Source organism: Humulus lupulus, chromosome 1 (assembly GCF_963169125.1).
Source record: "Humulus lupulus chromosome 1, drHumLupu1.1, whole genome shotgun sequence".
Lineage (NCBI taxonomy): Eukaryota > Viridiplantae > Streptophyta > Magnoliopsida > Rosales > Cannabaceae > Humulus > Humulus lupulus.
This window is the reverse complement of record NC_084793.1, coordinates 124,741,198-124,758,111: the sequence shown is the minus strand read 5'-3', so window position 1 is coordinate 124,758,111 and position 16,914 is coordinate 124,741,198. Positions and strand designations below refer to the sequence as shown.

The window sequence follows — 16,914 nt, the reverse complement described above, 5'->3', positions numbered from 1 at the left end:
TTGAACACTAAAAGTGGCATCAAGTTAATGCTTGCTCCCAGATCGCATAAGGCCTACTTGCAGTCAATATTCCCAATAGTACATGGTATGGCAAAACTCCCTGATCTTTCAATTTATGTCAACGCCACTGTCTCGTAATCATACATCTTACTTTTCTTTGAATGTACTCCTTCATGAACTTAACATAGCTAGGCATATATTCTAAGGCTTCTACGAAGGGGATATTGATATGAAGTTTCTTAAATACCTCCAAAAACATGGCAAAGTGTTTATCCAGATTATGCTTACGGAGCCTCTGTGGGTATGGGATCTTGATATGGTGCCCAATGCTTACTAGAGGTACCACTTCTTTTTCTAGGAGGCTATCAACAAACCTTTCTTCACTAGGCTTCTTTTCTACTATGCTCTGCATCTTTTGTTCTTGACTCATCTTATCTGCCTGGATCTTACTTGGCCCTTCATACTATGTCCCACTCCTCAAGGTAATGGCTTGGCACTGTTATTTAGGGTTTACTTCAGTAGTGCTAGGAAAATTTCCTTGAACCCTGTTTGTCATTAAAGTAGCCAATTGACCAATCTGAGTCTCAAAATTCCTTATAGAAGCCCTTGTTTTTGTCATAAATTGATTCAATACATCAGGCTGAGCTTCAGGTTGCTTCATGGGTATTGGCTGCTATGGTGGTCTATTATGTGGTTGATAAAAGCCTGGTGGAGGTTGTTGATAAGATTGTTGAGTGGGTTGATTATTTTTCCATGAGAAATTTGGGTGGTTCTTCCAAACTTGGTTGTATGACATGGAATAAGGGTTATTGTTTTGTCTTTGGTAATTTCTTATAGATTGCACTTCTTCCATGGGCATGTTATTCAAATCTAGGACAGAGCACTGATTCAGTGGATGACCGCTACCACCTGCCTCGCATAAATTCTATACTTGCATGGCTTGGAATCGAAGATTGGTCTGCTGTAATTGTTTTGTTAATGCTGCCACTTGTGTTGTAAGCATGGAAATAACATCCAATTCAATCATACCAGCCACCTTCTTTGGTTGTCCCCTTTCAATTGGCCACTCGTAATTATTCATTGTCATCTCCTCTAGCAATTCATATGCTTCATTAGCACTTTTGCTCATGAACGCACCTCCTGCTGCAACATCTATTATGGTACGAGTAGTACCATTCAACTCATTATAAAAGTTATGGACTAGCATCCACTTCTCTATACCATGATGTGGGCACTTTCGTAACAACTCTTTAAATCTTCCCCATGCATCATACAACAACTCCCCTTCCATCTGGTAGAAATTATTAATTTTCCTTCTCAACTTTGCAGCATTTGCTGGTGGGAAAAACTTTGCAAGGAACTTTTGAGCGAGCTCCTCCCATGTGGTGATAGAGTTAGGCTGTAAGGATATCAACCAACTCTTTGCATGGTCCCTTAGGGAAAATGGAAACAACCTCAACCTTATTGCGTCATCGATCACCCCATTCATCTTAAAAGTCGCACAAAGCTCCATGAAATCAACTATGTGCATGTTAGGTTTCTCTGAAGGCAAGCCTCCAAACTGAACAGTGGGTTGGACCATTTGTAGAATTTCTATCTTAATCTTAAAATTATTTGCAAAAATTGTTGGAGGTCTGATGCAAGAATGCACTCCCGTGACAGTGGGAAGTACATAATCTCTTAAGGTCCTTTGGTGCTTGTTCCACGGGAACCTCTACTACATTTGGAATTTCAACAGCATCTGCTGCCCTATAAACATTATTGGCAGCATTGTTCATTGTATTCCCTTGATGTAACGGCCCAACTATTTATGAGACTTAGGTCATTAAACCTACTAGACATAACTACAACTTTGAAGAGAACATACATAAGAAAATTCATAACTTTATTAAAAAATAATATTTGTAATACATAAATGAGCTCATTGTTTTAAAATAAAACATAACTTTAAATAAAATTGTTTACAAAGCTAAATGCGGAAAAATACATAAAAACGTGATTTAAAGAGACTAAAACAAAACAAAAAACGTTGTCCTCGAATCAACATGCAGCCCATCCATTCCATTCACCTCGATACACACACCAAGCTTCCAAGAATCCTTCCGCCTCTGCATCTATTTTCCTGCATCACACTAAAAGAAAAGGAGTGAGCCTAATGCCTAGCAAGGAAAAACTACTAACAACATAAATCATATACATAAAATTATATCATAAATATATACTATAAACATATCATAACATATACTATAAACATATGACTATAAAAACTTATACCATATAGGACTATACTAATAATGTGATAAACCATCTATGTCCCCTGTCTAATATTTGAGGTAGGTTAGATCACATGTAGTGTATGATAACCCATCTAGGTCCCCTGTCTAATATTTGAGGTAGGGTAAATCATAACATAACATATTAAAACATAAACTTATCATAACACATTATACATAAACATAACATATAAGCATAACATATCATGAAAACATGCAAGATCTATCCTATTTTCCTTACCAAAACTGGGATATGAGAACAAATGCGGAACTTGGAACACTCCTAAACCAATAATAAGAATAGTGAGTATTTCTTAAGAGAAAGAGATGAAAAGAATAGAACTAAACCACCAAGAGAAAACTTACCGAAAAGACACCTTAAGTTCAAAGAACTTAAAAACCTAACCACAAAACCATAAAAAAAAGTTAGAACCTGAATGAAGACTAAAGAAACTAAGGAAACAAACAAAATTGAACTTAAGAATAAGGGTACCTTAATTTACCTTATGGATTGACCTAACTCCAATACCGAAATACTCTAATCCTCACTTCCCAAGTGTTTGATAAAGCTTAAGAATGGTAAATCTTTTTCCCAACCCAAGTGTTTATCACTCTTATGGTCTCACTAGCACCTTGGAGTCTGATCACAGCTGAAGAGTAAGTGAAAGGGTTGGGTACTAGGTCCTATTTGTATAGTTCTAGGAATAAAATCTTCTTTTTGGCTTTGAATAAAAATAATGAATTTAATTGAAGATAATTGAATATTCGTCAATCAAAGGCTGAAGACTCGGTCAAAACTATTAGAAGTAGGTCTAAGGAGTCAAAGTTGGTTTTTAAAAATTAAAAAACAAAAAAAATAAAAAAAATAATAATATAGGCAATATATCGCCCCTATGTGGCGATATATCGGCTGCCCTCTAGTCTCGAGTCTCTGTTCGTACGATCGTGCAACGTCAACGTGTTTTCTGTATTCATCGTCAGGCGATATATCGGCTCCACTACTACGATATATCGGCATACGTGATTATTTTAAACACGTAATTTAACTTTTTCAGCATAATTAAGGTTGGATAACTACTTTGACTGAGTCAAACTACGACCCTAACAGTTTCTGGTGAAGACTAAGTCTTATATTTCCTTTATTATCATTAAAATAATAATTCCTTAATAATCATGCTTATGACAAGTGTCATATTCTTATCATTAAAATATTAATTCATTAATAATCATGCTTGTGACAAGTGTCATATTCTTATTGGCTCTATCTAAACCTTAGGTTATAATAAATATCATATTTATAACCAGCAATATTAATCAAACCTTATGTTATAATTAATATTCTTAAACTATAGGTCAAACTTATAAAATCCATAAATATTGCTAGGAGTTTCCATCTAAGTCCCGGTTTGAACCAAAATCCATGAAATCAAAAGTACTACTACTACTACTAGCTAGCTAACTAAGTAAACATTCTGGGACTCTACACTTGATTCTCAGCCATAGCACTCTCCAACCTCTTCTTCTTTCTGTTCTATCTGTAGGCTCTTTCTATCTCAAGATTCATTAGTATAATCTCAGATGTCTTTCCACGTCGCATATACCAAAATTTCCTGATATTAGAAAATTCAGACACAAACTAAGAAGATAAACAACCAAATTAGAGTAATAATTAATTTAATTAATATTAAAATAATTCAATCCCCAGCAATGGCCCCAAAAACTTGTTGTGAAAAATTGATAACACAAGTATACGTATCGTTTCAAATAATATAGTGCACAAGCATAAGTATCGTCCCACGAAGACTGAATTACTAAGTACCAATATTTAATTCCTAATCTTTATTTGGCTAACAAAAATTTGTTGACAACAGAAAACTAAAACATAAACATAAAAACTACTATATAAAAACAATTAAAAACTATAAAATCTAAACAAATAACAATGAAGATAATTAATTAATGGATGAAAATTAGGGAATTTAATCTCGTCATCTTTCCACTCTCTATTTCCTTAATGCACTATTATCATAACATTTTCTTCTAAATGAGATGGCAAGTTACAAAAGTATTCTATATTCATGTTAAGATATATAAAATTCAACCTATGTGTGAATTTTCAATATTTCTATGATAAACTCAACAAATAGGAAGCATTAGGAAAAAGAACTTATAAGCTACATAAATCATATTGATACTTTCGTTCAGTATTGAAATCTATGTCTATTCAATTATAGCATATTTGAATCTCACCTTTCAAATTTTGAAACAAATTCGTATATATCATGTAATAAATGGCCAATAAATCACAAGCATTAAGCATGAATTGAAAAGATCTCAAATGAGAAGAAAAAAACATAAACTTGCATTAATTCATAGAAGAGTTTCAACAGACTCAACCAAAAACCCTAAAACTAGATTTAGTTCATATTCATACTATTCAAATCCATGAAATTAACAATCAACATAAACTAAAGATGAAAAGAAAAATAAAGAAAAGATAAGGAAAAGAAAAACTCTAATTGATCCAATCTTTCTCCAATGTTTCCAACCATCTTCTCCTGGTTCCAATTATGCATAATTAGGGTTTATTGCTGAAAATCACATTAAAATACAAAACCCTACAATTTCCTCAAGTGAAATGACCAAATTTCCCTTCATTAACAAAATCTGCTGAAATCTTAGCTTTCCAGTCTCCTGGTGTGGTCAGGCACTGTGTAGCACAGTTGCGCTACATGCTTCAAATCACCATTTTGCCAGATTTTCATCTTTTTATCAATTTTGACCTATTTTCGTTCCAAAGCATCTTGAGTCCTTCAAAACATAAAAACAAACCAAAACAAGCTTAAAATGGAACAAAATAAACCTGATTGACTACAAAAACTTCCTAAAAAGACACACTAAAATGACTCTAAAACTCGTTTATTCACTAGCTGTAGCGGAGGTGAGTGTTGGCGTACAGGTGCCTGCTCATTGCCTCCATTATCCCCTTGCTGGGAACTTCCCCCCGCTCGCACATATCTTCTCAGATGTCCCTGTCAAATAAGGAACTCAATCTCATCTTTCAGGTGGTTACACTCGTTGGTATCATGGACATAGTCGTCGTGGAAACGACAAAACTTGGTTGTGTCCCGCTTGGATATGTCTTTTCTAATCGAGGCTGGTAGGTTGAAAGGGACTGTAGTGTGGCTGGCCTGATACACTTCTGCTTTGTTGTCGACCAGGGTCGTGTAGTTAGTGAACCTTGGCTCGTATATGTTTTGCTTAGGGAGCTTACTATCAAACGTCGTCTGCTCATTATTTTCCCTTTTTCCTCCATTCTTATTATTACCTTTGTCGTTATTGTCGTTGGGTTTGCCAGACCCACTAGCAGCCTTGATCGACTCTTTCTTTTTACCCTAGCCAGCCTTTGGAGACTTTCCTTCATTGGCAATAGCCTCCTCCTGCTTGATATATTTGTCTGCTCGATCTAAAAATTCTTGATTTCTTTTGACCTCATTTTTTCGTAGGCTGCTCAAAAGGGGAAATTGGCGTTGTACTCCAGCTATGATGGCCATCATCTTTCCTTCATCCCCAATAGTCTTGGCCCGAGCAGCTACTCGCATAAACCTCTGTATGTATTCCTTGAGAGGCTCTCCTTCCTTTTGTCTAATATCGACCAGCTGATAGGGCTCTGTCGGATGTATCCGACCAGCATAGAACTATCCGTAGAATTAAATTACGAACATCTCCCAAGAAATTATGCTTGCCACTGGAAATTTGAAGTACCACTCCTGGGAAGCATCATATAAAGTAGCAGGAAAGATCCTGCATTGAGCATCTTTGGACACTTTGTGGATGTCCATTTGTATCTCAAATTTATATACATGAGACACCGAGTCTTCTCTTCTAGTAAAGTTTGCCAGTATTGGCATTTTGAATTTGCTTGAGATTTCTGCCACAACAATTCTATTGATAAATGGGATGCCCTTTCTCCGGTCATACTCAATATGACACATTTTATTGGTTTTAAATAAAAGTACAATTTTGTTATATTTGAATGTTATAATTATTGTTTAAATTAATTATATAATAATATCAAGAAAATTCCATATTCATTCATGGGAATATGATCTTGTATTAGTACGAGAGAATTAAGATCATACATAATGAATAAAATAGTCAGTAACATATTAAAGCAAGGAATCTTTAGTGAATGGTTACTAGTACAGTTTACTAAGCATACGAGATGCAAGTAATCTAGATTCGGATTACTAATGTGGATAGACATCTTAGTAAAGGTGTTGTATATAATAGAGATTATATATGACAAGACCGATGATAATTAATTATCTTTATAAACTTGTCGTCTGACGTAAAGATTTAATTCTTATCATAATAGATGATCATTTGTAGATCATTCTAAATCCTGAGTATTCATGAACTCAAGTTTATGTTTATTAGATCTTTTGATTCACTTGTTAAAGTCTCTTAGAATAATGAGGCTAATAAATTTTGTTTTGGAGATTCAATATCATGGATAGCTGGGAACATTCATTACAATAATGAAATTCATGCTTTCCTAACGGATCGAATATTGATTCCTTTAAGGGTTGATTCTGGAACTGAATAGTTATTAAGCACAAATCTATAATTAGATTATAGATTAATTATTCGCTAGTGAATTAATGGTACTTATGGATCAAGAGATAATTAGAAGGGTAAAACGATAATTTTGACTAGCTCTAATTAACGAACCAATAATGAAGGATAGAACTACATATATTGATTATACCAATGGACTACTAGAGAAAACACTGTAAATATAATTCTATAAATATTTAGAGAGCAATTCCATATTTATAGTGGAGTAATCATGGAATTAATAAATAAGATTATTAGATTATTGAGTTTAATTAATAATCTGGTTTATTGGAGCTTCATATTATAGGTCCATGGTCCCCAGATCACCTCTGTCCTACAATGTCAATGGTGAGGATATCAAATAAAAGATTTGTAAAGAGAAAGGACTAAATTTCAAAGGAATTAATTTTCCAGGGCAAGAACATAATTATGGGTAATTGATTAATTAATTATTTAACTATATAGTTTTTATTTTGAAAAATTATAGGTTAAAATTAATATTAATCTTGTTTGGATTAATATGAAGAGAGAGAATAATAAATATCTTATTTATAATATGATATTTATTTATTTAATTAAAAATTGATATTTTAAGATAAAGTTATTTTTGAATTAACTGATATTTATGTTGGGATAATTATATTGTCTTAAAAGTTGATTAAATAAACAAAAGAGAAAATTAGGGAAATCCTAATAGGGCTGGGCAACACACACTATACAGTATAGTGTGTGGCGCCTAGCATCAGAGATTTTTATCCCTCGGATTTGAATTTTGAATTTCAAATAAGTTTGTTTAATCAGTTATTTAATTATTATTTTTAAATAGATAATTAAATGAAAATATCTAATCAGTTTTTAATTTGAATTATATTTTAATTAAATAAATACTATTTAATTAGATTAATTATCTTTATAAGTCTGATAGTATGTAACTTTCAAAATAAGGCTTTATTATTATTATTATGAATAATAAAAACACAGACTCTCTCTCTCTAAAGCGATAGTTTTCTCTAAACTTGAAAACTATTCTAAACCTTTTCTCTGTTATAAATTTCTAGATCTCATGTGTTGAGTACATCTAGGGAGTCACATAAATCAATCTTTTGAATCCTATGTTCCCACACACGTCCTTGTGTGTTTGAGGATTGGTCTGGAAGATCACGCTGTGAGATCTCAGAACACTGGATAGAAAGATCATTGATTTATACAAAAAGACTCAAGGACACTTGATCGACTACAAGAGGTAATCTATGATCTATTTGTATGTGATTTAATATTTATATATGTGTATGATCTTGGCTAGTATTTATATTTATTAATATGGCTCCATATATTCTGCGTACCTTTGATTTGATACCAACAATTGGTATCAGAGCAGTCTATACATACATATATATATTAAATATTGTGTGGGTTTCTTCCATTTGTTATATGTATGTTGATATGTATATTGAATGGATGGATATGTTTTTTTAATGTATGATTGAATGATGTATCATTAACTATATGGTGCTATTAGGTTAGGAATTTTATCATTTTTCTAGATCTTGTGTAAGCCATAAAAGGCATAGGGATTTTGTAAATTTATTTAAGAAATATGTATTTTAAAAATTCTATAGACGAAGATGAAGAGGAACCTGAGCCATGCACCTAAGAGGCACGTGGTCCGAGCCCCTGCTCACCAACACGCACACACAAGGCCCGAGCCTCCGACAGCCGCGTGCCAGATGCAGCCTCAGCCCTGCGACTCCCTATGGGTAGCCTTGTGGCTCCTAGCATGCATCCCGCGCCCATGTGCGCGCATGCGCACCCACCTACCTCCGCGCCTACCAGGCCTCTGGTCGAGCCCTTGCACGCCAGCTAGCCACCCCACCCGGGCCCTTGGCTCCTTATGCCGCTGGCCCTAGGGCACCATCTTGGTGCTCAAAACCCTAATTCCTAAGTTTTTGAAAAATATCTTTATTTAATTAATTTTTAAATTATTTGAATTTAAAAGTTTAATTATCTTGTTTTATTTTATTAGAAAATAAAATATCTTTTAGTTGGTTAAGATATTCTAATATCTTAAGTTTAAATAATTATTTGAATTTGATTCTTTAATTATTTAAATTCAACTAAATTAAAAAGATGACAAAAATGGTTATTTAATTAAAAGATTGTTTTAATTAAATAAACTAATTAGAAAATTTATTTCTAATTAATAAGTTGGTCAAAAACAAAGCTCCTAAAGATTAGCAAGAAAGCCTAAGGAGAGAAGGACCATTCTTAGAGAGTCTTGAAATCTGCATAGGCTTAGATTGCAATTTCATTTCTAATTTTTTCAAAGGGTTGTAAATCTTAGAAATACCCATTAGTACTCGATTCATCATTTATTGTTTATTTATTTATTTATTGTATTTATTTAAATAAATGTCCATTGATGTTTGATTGATGACATGATCATGCATTAGTCAATTACATGACATTCATGAAACCCCACATAGTTTCTCATTAATCATGCACCTTTTAGAACACATGAATATATAGGATTGTCCTATTTGTTTATATGAATTGTTTTGGAGAAACCAATTGCATGTAAACTACTAAGTATTAAATTAGTTAAAACTTGGTAACTCAAACCATAACAAAAGCAATATATTTTATAGGACATTAAGATAACCAACTTTATGTAAAACGTATTTTAGTAAAGTTAGATGAACTTAATGGTTAATTATTTATATCACATTAATTATAGAAACAGGCTCTTTTATAATTATGATGTTTTGTAATTAATTACATTCATAGGTTATTAATAAACTAGTAATTAATTTGGAATTAATTGATTAGTTTAATAAACGCATTTAATCTAAAATGGTAAGTGGGAGCAGGTGAACATCTCAATGTGACCTATGGTCTCCATTATTAGTACAACACCGAATAGGGCCTCGAGGCGGCTTTGTTTCTGTCCTCCTAAGGAAGGTTTCTAGACATATTAATACCAAGGTTGACTTCTTACGAAGATAGGAGGAAGTGATGCATTTTAGGCTTGACTGACCCTAAGGCGGCACTCTCTAAGTTAAGTCATGAATTCTAAAATAATGGGTTTCACTTACAAATATGTAATTAAGCTTTTGTAGTGGATAATTGCATTTGACCAAACAAACAGTACTTTATATTTAAAAGAGAAAATAAAAATTTATTTTAAGTTTTAAATTATAAAGATAAGATTGTCTTATAATCTATTTGAATTTAGCTTGATTGACCCTAAGGCAACACTTTATTTGTTGGGTAGTTTTATCGTGGAAAAGTAAATGTTAATTTATGTGTTTTAATTGTTGCATTCATGCATCATGTTTACTTTCCAAAACATTGATATTTTTTTCAAATGATAATATTATTGATTTTTATTTATTTCAGTAATGTCGAACGGTAGCAATCCAATAACCGTTTTACTATCACTTGAAAAACTTAATGGTGATACTTTTATAAGATCGAAATCAAATCTAAATCTTATGTTAATTTGTGAGAACCACAAATTTGTCCTGACTAGGATTGTCCTGAAGAGCCCGTTGTCACTACCTCGAAGAATGTTCGGGACAAGTATGATGCCTGGATTCAATCCAATAATAAGGCAAAATATTACATGCTTGTGAGCATGAATGATGTTCTGAGAACAAAGCATGAAACCATGGAAACTACGTTTGAGATAATGAATTCTCTGCAGGCCATGTTTGGGCAGCAATCTGATCAAAGTAGACATGAGGCTACTAGAACCTACATGACTACTAAGATGAAGAAAGGTGTTTCGGTGCGTGAACATGTTTTACACATGATTAATGTGATGCATGAAGCAGAAATACATGGGACCATCATTGATGAGCGTACACAAGTAAGCATCATACTTGAATCGCTCACTCTTGCCTTTTCTGCATTCACCACCAACTATATTATGAATAAGTTGGAATTCAACATGACCCAGTTGTTGAATGAATTGCAGACATTTGAGTCTCTTAACAAACCCATTACAAAAGAGACTGAAGAAAATGTGGTAGAGGAGAAACCTTTAAACTCTGAGATGAAATCCAAGCAGAGAAAGAAGAACAATAATAAGGACAAAGGAAAGGGAAAAAAAAGTCCAATAAAGGAAAGAAGGCACCAAAAGCCAAGGAGAACAAAAATGACAACAACTCTAAGAAGAAAGAACGAAAAGGAAAATGTTTCCATTGTGGAGTTGAAGGTCAGTGGAAGAGAAACTACAAGAAGTATCTCTCTGAGCTAGAAAACAAAGGTAAATATGATTTGCTTGTACTTGAAGCTTGTGTAGTGGAAGATGATATGTCATCCTGGGTTTTATATTCAAGAGCCATTAACCATGTTTGTCTTCCATGTAGATACTTGAGTCATCAAAGGAGCTGGCAGATGGCGAGGTGACCATGCAAATTGGAAGTGGAGCGCTCATTTCAACAAGAGCAAAGAGAACAGTCCGTTTAAATTTTGGGAAGAATTATTTAGTTTTGAACAATGTTTATTTTATTCCTAAATTTTCTAGAAACTCATATTCCTTATCTATGTTGCATGAACAATTTCTTATATTTCTTTTAGTAATAATGTGATTGTTATTTCAAAGAATGTTTTCAAAATATGTCAAGCAAGACATAATAACGGACTTTATATTCTCAAACCAAATGAACGAACACTCAATAATCCAGAACTATTTAATGTAGCAAAACCGCAAGGTAATAAAAGACAAAAAGTTTGAAATGAGGATGACACATATCTTTGGCATCTTAGAATTGGTCATATAGGTCTAGACATGATAAATCGATTAACAAAAGATGGACCTTTGAGAGAACTAAGAGTTGGAACTCTTCCGGTTTGTGAATCTTGTTTAGAAGGAAAAATGACCAAATGTCCTTTCTTAGCGAAAGGCAATTGAGCCAAAGAACCTTTGGAGCTTGTACATAGTGATGTTTGTTGTCCAATCAATGTACAAGCAAGAGGTGGGTATGAGTATTTCCTCACTTTTATTGATGATTACTCAAAATATGGTCATACTTACCTAATGCTTAGGAAATCTGAACCTTTTGGTCAGTTTCAAGAATTCAAAGCTGAGGCTGAGAAGCAGTTAGGTAAGACTCTAAAGACACTTCGATCTGATCGAGGTGGAGAATGTTTGGATTTAGAATTCAAAGATTTCTTGCTGAAGCATGGTATTCTATCCCAACTCATAGCACCAGGAATGCCACAACAAAATGGTGTTTCTGAAAGAAGAAGCAGGACCTTGTTGTACATGGTCAGGTATATATTAAGCTACTCTTCACCTCCTCTCTCATTCTGGGGATATGCACTTCAAACGGCGACGTACATTTTGAATGCAGTCCCATCTAAGACCATTAGAAAGACGCCATTGGAACTGTGGAATGGAAACAAACCTAGTTTGCACCATTTCTGCATTTAAGGCTGTCCTGCTCATGTTCTTAGACCTAAGTCGGGGAAACATGAATCAAGGTCGGAAGTGTGCATTTTTGTTGGATACGCTCCAAAAACAAGAGGTGATTATTTCTATAGTCCCAAGGATCAAAAGGTATTTATTTCCACAAATGTGACCTTCCTTGAACATGACTATATGAATAATTATAAACTTCGAAGCAAGGCAGTATTGGAGGAACGCATAGCTGATAAGATTCCATCGCAATCATCTTCATCATTAAATGATAAACGACAAACTGAGGAAACCTTGATTCCTAAAAAAAAACCTCGGTGCAACATTGTAGTGGGAGGATTGTGAGACAACTTGTTCGCTACGAACATGAGGCACATGTCCATGTTTCTGATACAAACATGGACGATCCATTCACCTTTAAAGAGGCAATGGATGATCATGAAAAGGAGAAATGGCAAGAATCCATGAACCAAGAAATGGAATCAATGTATTCCAATTTTGTCTGGGAATTTGTGGATCCACCTAAAGATGTTAGGCCCATAGGGTGTAAGTGGATATACAAGAAGAAAAGAGGTATAGATGGGAAAGTGAAGACTTTCAAAGCGAGGCCAGTAGCCAAAGGTTACACTCAGAGAGAAGGTGTTAATTATGAAGAAACATTTTCTCTTGTGGCCATGCTTAAATCCATTCGAATCCTATTATTCATAGCAGTTGTCAATGATTATGAGATATGTCAAATGGATGTCAAGAAAACATTACTGAATGGCTTTCTTGATGAGAGTATCTATATGGTACAACCAGAAGGGTTCATAAAGAAAGGGGAAGATCAAAAGGTGTGCAAGTTGCTGAAATCCATTTATGGATTAAAGCAAGCATCTAGATCTTGGAATATCACTTTTGTTGAAATAATTAAAACATATGGCTTCGAACAGAATGTCGACGAATCATGTGTGTATAAATACATCAAAGGAAAAGTGGTGGTTTTCTTAGTTTTTTACATTGATGACATTTGGTTCGTTGGGAACAATGTAGAGACATTGTCAAACATAAAGAAGTGGTTAGTTGAAAAGTTCCAAATGAAAGATTTGGGCGAGGTGAGCTATGTTTTGGGAATCCAAATCCTAAGGGATAGGAAGAACAAGCTCCTGACACTTTCTCAGGCTAATTATATAGATAGGGTGCTTGAAATATTCTCTATGGAGAATTCCAAAAAAGGTCAATTGCCGACTAGACATGGAATTGCTCTTTCCAAAGAGCAATGTCCCAAGACACCTCAGTAGGAAGAGGATATGAGAAAGTATCCCTATGCTTTAGCAGTTGGGAGTCTGATGTATGCTATATTGTGTAATAGGCCCGACATATGTTATGTTTTTGGGATTGTAAGTCGTTATCAATTAAATCTTGGTTTGGAACACTGGATTGTAGTAAAGCACATTCTCAAGTATCTTAAGAGAACGATAGACTATATGCTGGTATATTCAGGGGGTGAGCTAAACCCTACTGGAAACACTGATTCTAATTTCCAATCAAACAAAGACAGTCGAAAATCGAAATCTGGGTCAGTGTTCACATGGTGGAGGAGTTGTTGTCTGGAGAAGCATTAAACAATCCAGCATAGTTGATTCAACCATGGAAGTTGAATACATAGCGACTTGTGAAGCAGTTAAGGAGGTGGTTTGGTTGAGGAAGTTCTACACTGATCTGGAAGTTGTTCCAGATATGGATAAGCATTTAATCTTGTACTATGACAACAGTGGAGCAGTAGCTAATTCCAAAGAACCTAGAAGCCACAAGAGAGGGAAGCATATAGAAAGGAAATACCATCTGGTAAGAGAAATTGTACACCGAGGTGATGTGACTGTTATGAAGATAGCATCGGAACAGAACCTGCATGACCCATTAACCAAGACACTTCCTGCAAAGTTTTTCATGGGTCACGTGCGAAATATGGGATTAAGAGAGATGTCTCACTTGCTTTGAGGGAAAGTTGGAGATTGTTAGGATTAATGACCTAAAAGCATGTAAAGACATTTTATTAGTTTTAAATAAAAGTACAATTTCATTATATTTGAATATTTTAATTATTGTTTGAATTAATTATATAATAATATCAATAAAATTGCATATTCATTCATGAGAATATGATCCTGTATTAGTACGAGAGAATTAAGATTATATATAATGAATAAAATAGTCAGTAACATATTAAAGTAAGGAATCTTTAATGAATGATTACTAGTATGGTTTGCTAAGCATATGAGATGCAAGTAATCTAGATTCAGATTACTAATGTGGATAGACATCTTAGTAAATGTGTTGTATATAATAGAGATTATATATGACAGGACCGATGAAAATTAATTATCTTTATAGATGATCATTTGTAGATCAATCTAAATCCTGAGTATTCATGAACTCCTGTTTATGTTTATTAGATCTTTTGATTCACTCGTTAAGGTCTCTTAGAATAATGTAGCTATAATTTTGTTTTGGAGATTCAATATCATGGATGGCTGGGAACATAAATTACAATAAAGGAATCCATGCTTTCCTAACGGATCGAATATTGGAGCTTCGTATTATAGGTCCATGGTCCCCAGATCACCCATGTCCTACACTGTCAAGGGTAAGGATGTCAAAATAAAGGTTTGTAAAGAGAAATGACTAAATTGCAAAGGAATTAATTTTCCAGGGCAAGGAAATAATTATATGATAATTATGGGTAATTGATTAATTGTGAATTAATTAATTATTTAACTATATAGTTTTTATTTTGAAAAACTTTAGGTTAAAATTAATATTAATCTTTTTTGGATTAATATAAAGAGAGAGAATAAAAACTATCTTATTTATAATATGATATTTAAAAATTGATTTTAAAACTGATATTTTAAGATGAAGTAAATTTTGAATTAACTCATATTTATGTTGGGATAAATATATTGTCTTAAATGTTGATTAAATAAACAAATGAGAAAATTAGGGAGACCTTAATAGGTTTGGGCGACACACACTGTACAGTACAGTGTGTGGCGCCTAGCATCAGGGATTTTTATCCCTGGGATTTGAATTTTGAATTTTAAATAAGTTTGTTTAATCAGTTATTTAATTATTCTTTTTAAATATGATTTAAATAAATAATTGAATGAAAATATCTAATCAGTTTTTAATTTGAATTATATTTTAATTAAATAAATATTATTTAATTAGATTAAATATCTTTATGAGTCTGATAGTACGTAACTTTTAGAATAAGGCTATTTTATTATTATTTTGAATAACAAAAATACAAACTCTCTCTCTAAAGCAATAGTTTTCTCTAAACCTGAAAACTATTCTAAACGTTTTCTCTTTCAAAACTCTCTAGATCTCATGTGTTGAGTATATCTAGGGAGTCACATAAATAAATATTTTGAATCCTACGTTCTCACACACGTACTTGTGTGTTTGAGGATTGGTCAGGAAGATCAGGGTGTGAGATCTCAAACACTGGATAGGAAGATCGTTGATTTATACAAAAAGACTCAAGAACACTTGATAAGCTACAAGAGGTAATCTTTTATCTATTTGTATGTGATTTAATATTTATATATGTGTATGATCCTGGCTAATATTAATATTTATTAAAATGGTTCCATATATTCCCCTTCATACATTTGATTTGATCATTTAATGCCAACACATACAACTAACTTACCATGTGTTTACACCAGAAGTTTCTTTGGCACCAATAGACTTACTATATTTTTACATTGTAAGTCAGAGCATGCAATTTTTGTAGTAGTATTTGTGTTTTTTTATCCTTTTATTTTAGATTTGCTATTTGATTTATATGACTTCATTGTATGGTTTTGTGCTAATAAATATTTAGTAGTTATTATTTTTGTTTTTATACTTATTTAATTATAAGTAAAATGTAAATTTTATCTATGTTTATGATAATATTTAGTTACACATAAATTATAACTAATTACACATAAAAAATTATCCACAAATATAACTGCGCTTCACGTGATTTTATAATATATTTAAAGAATTTTTATATTAATCTTGTTAATTATAATTTTTCTAAAAATAGAATATAATCTTGAGTAAGTAAATTATAAATTTTTCATAATGATAAAAAAATTATAGTTTTTTGTATACATTTAATAATTCATCTATTTTTTAATGTTATATTTGTGTAATTCACCTAAATATATAAATATATATATACATACATACACATAAAATTATCTAAAAAATTCAATTTTTTTTTCAATTTTCTAATATATTTTTTCACTTATTCTCATATAAATCAGCTATGTATAGCTCTCCTTTATAGATAAGTAAAACATATAGTTTTTTTTCAATATATAATTTACAAATTAATATGATATAAAAATATATACTACAAAATGAAATATATAAACATAAATAATGTATAAATATTAATATAAATTTAATTAACTAAAAAATATATTCGGCAAGATTGAGTTAAATCAATCACTTATATCAGAAACAAAATATTATTAATATTTGGACATATTACAAATTAAAATGAATTAATGGTACTTTATATATAGCCAAAAACTATAACATAACAATAGTTTGTAAACC

At 32.5% G+C, this 16,914-nt stretch overlaps 1 non-coding gene across 1 annotated transcript; it reads left to right on the top strand.

The window, feature by feature from the left end:
* The first annotated feature begins 1,217 nt into the window (after positions 1–1,217).
* On the top strand, positions 1,218–1,324 carry LOC133813246 (small nucleolar RNA R71). The gene has a single exon (XR_009884279.1). It is a non-coding gene; the product is annotated as a small nucleolar RNA R71 (small nucleolar RNA).
* The last annotated feature ends 15,590 nt before the right edge of the window (positions 1,325–16,914 follow it).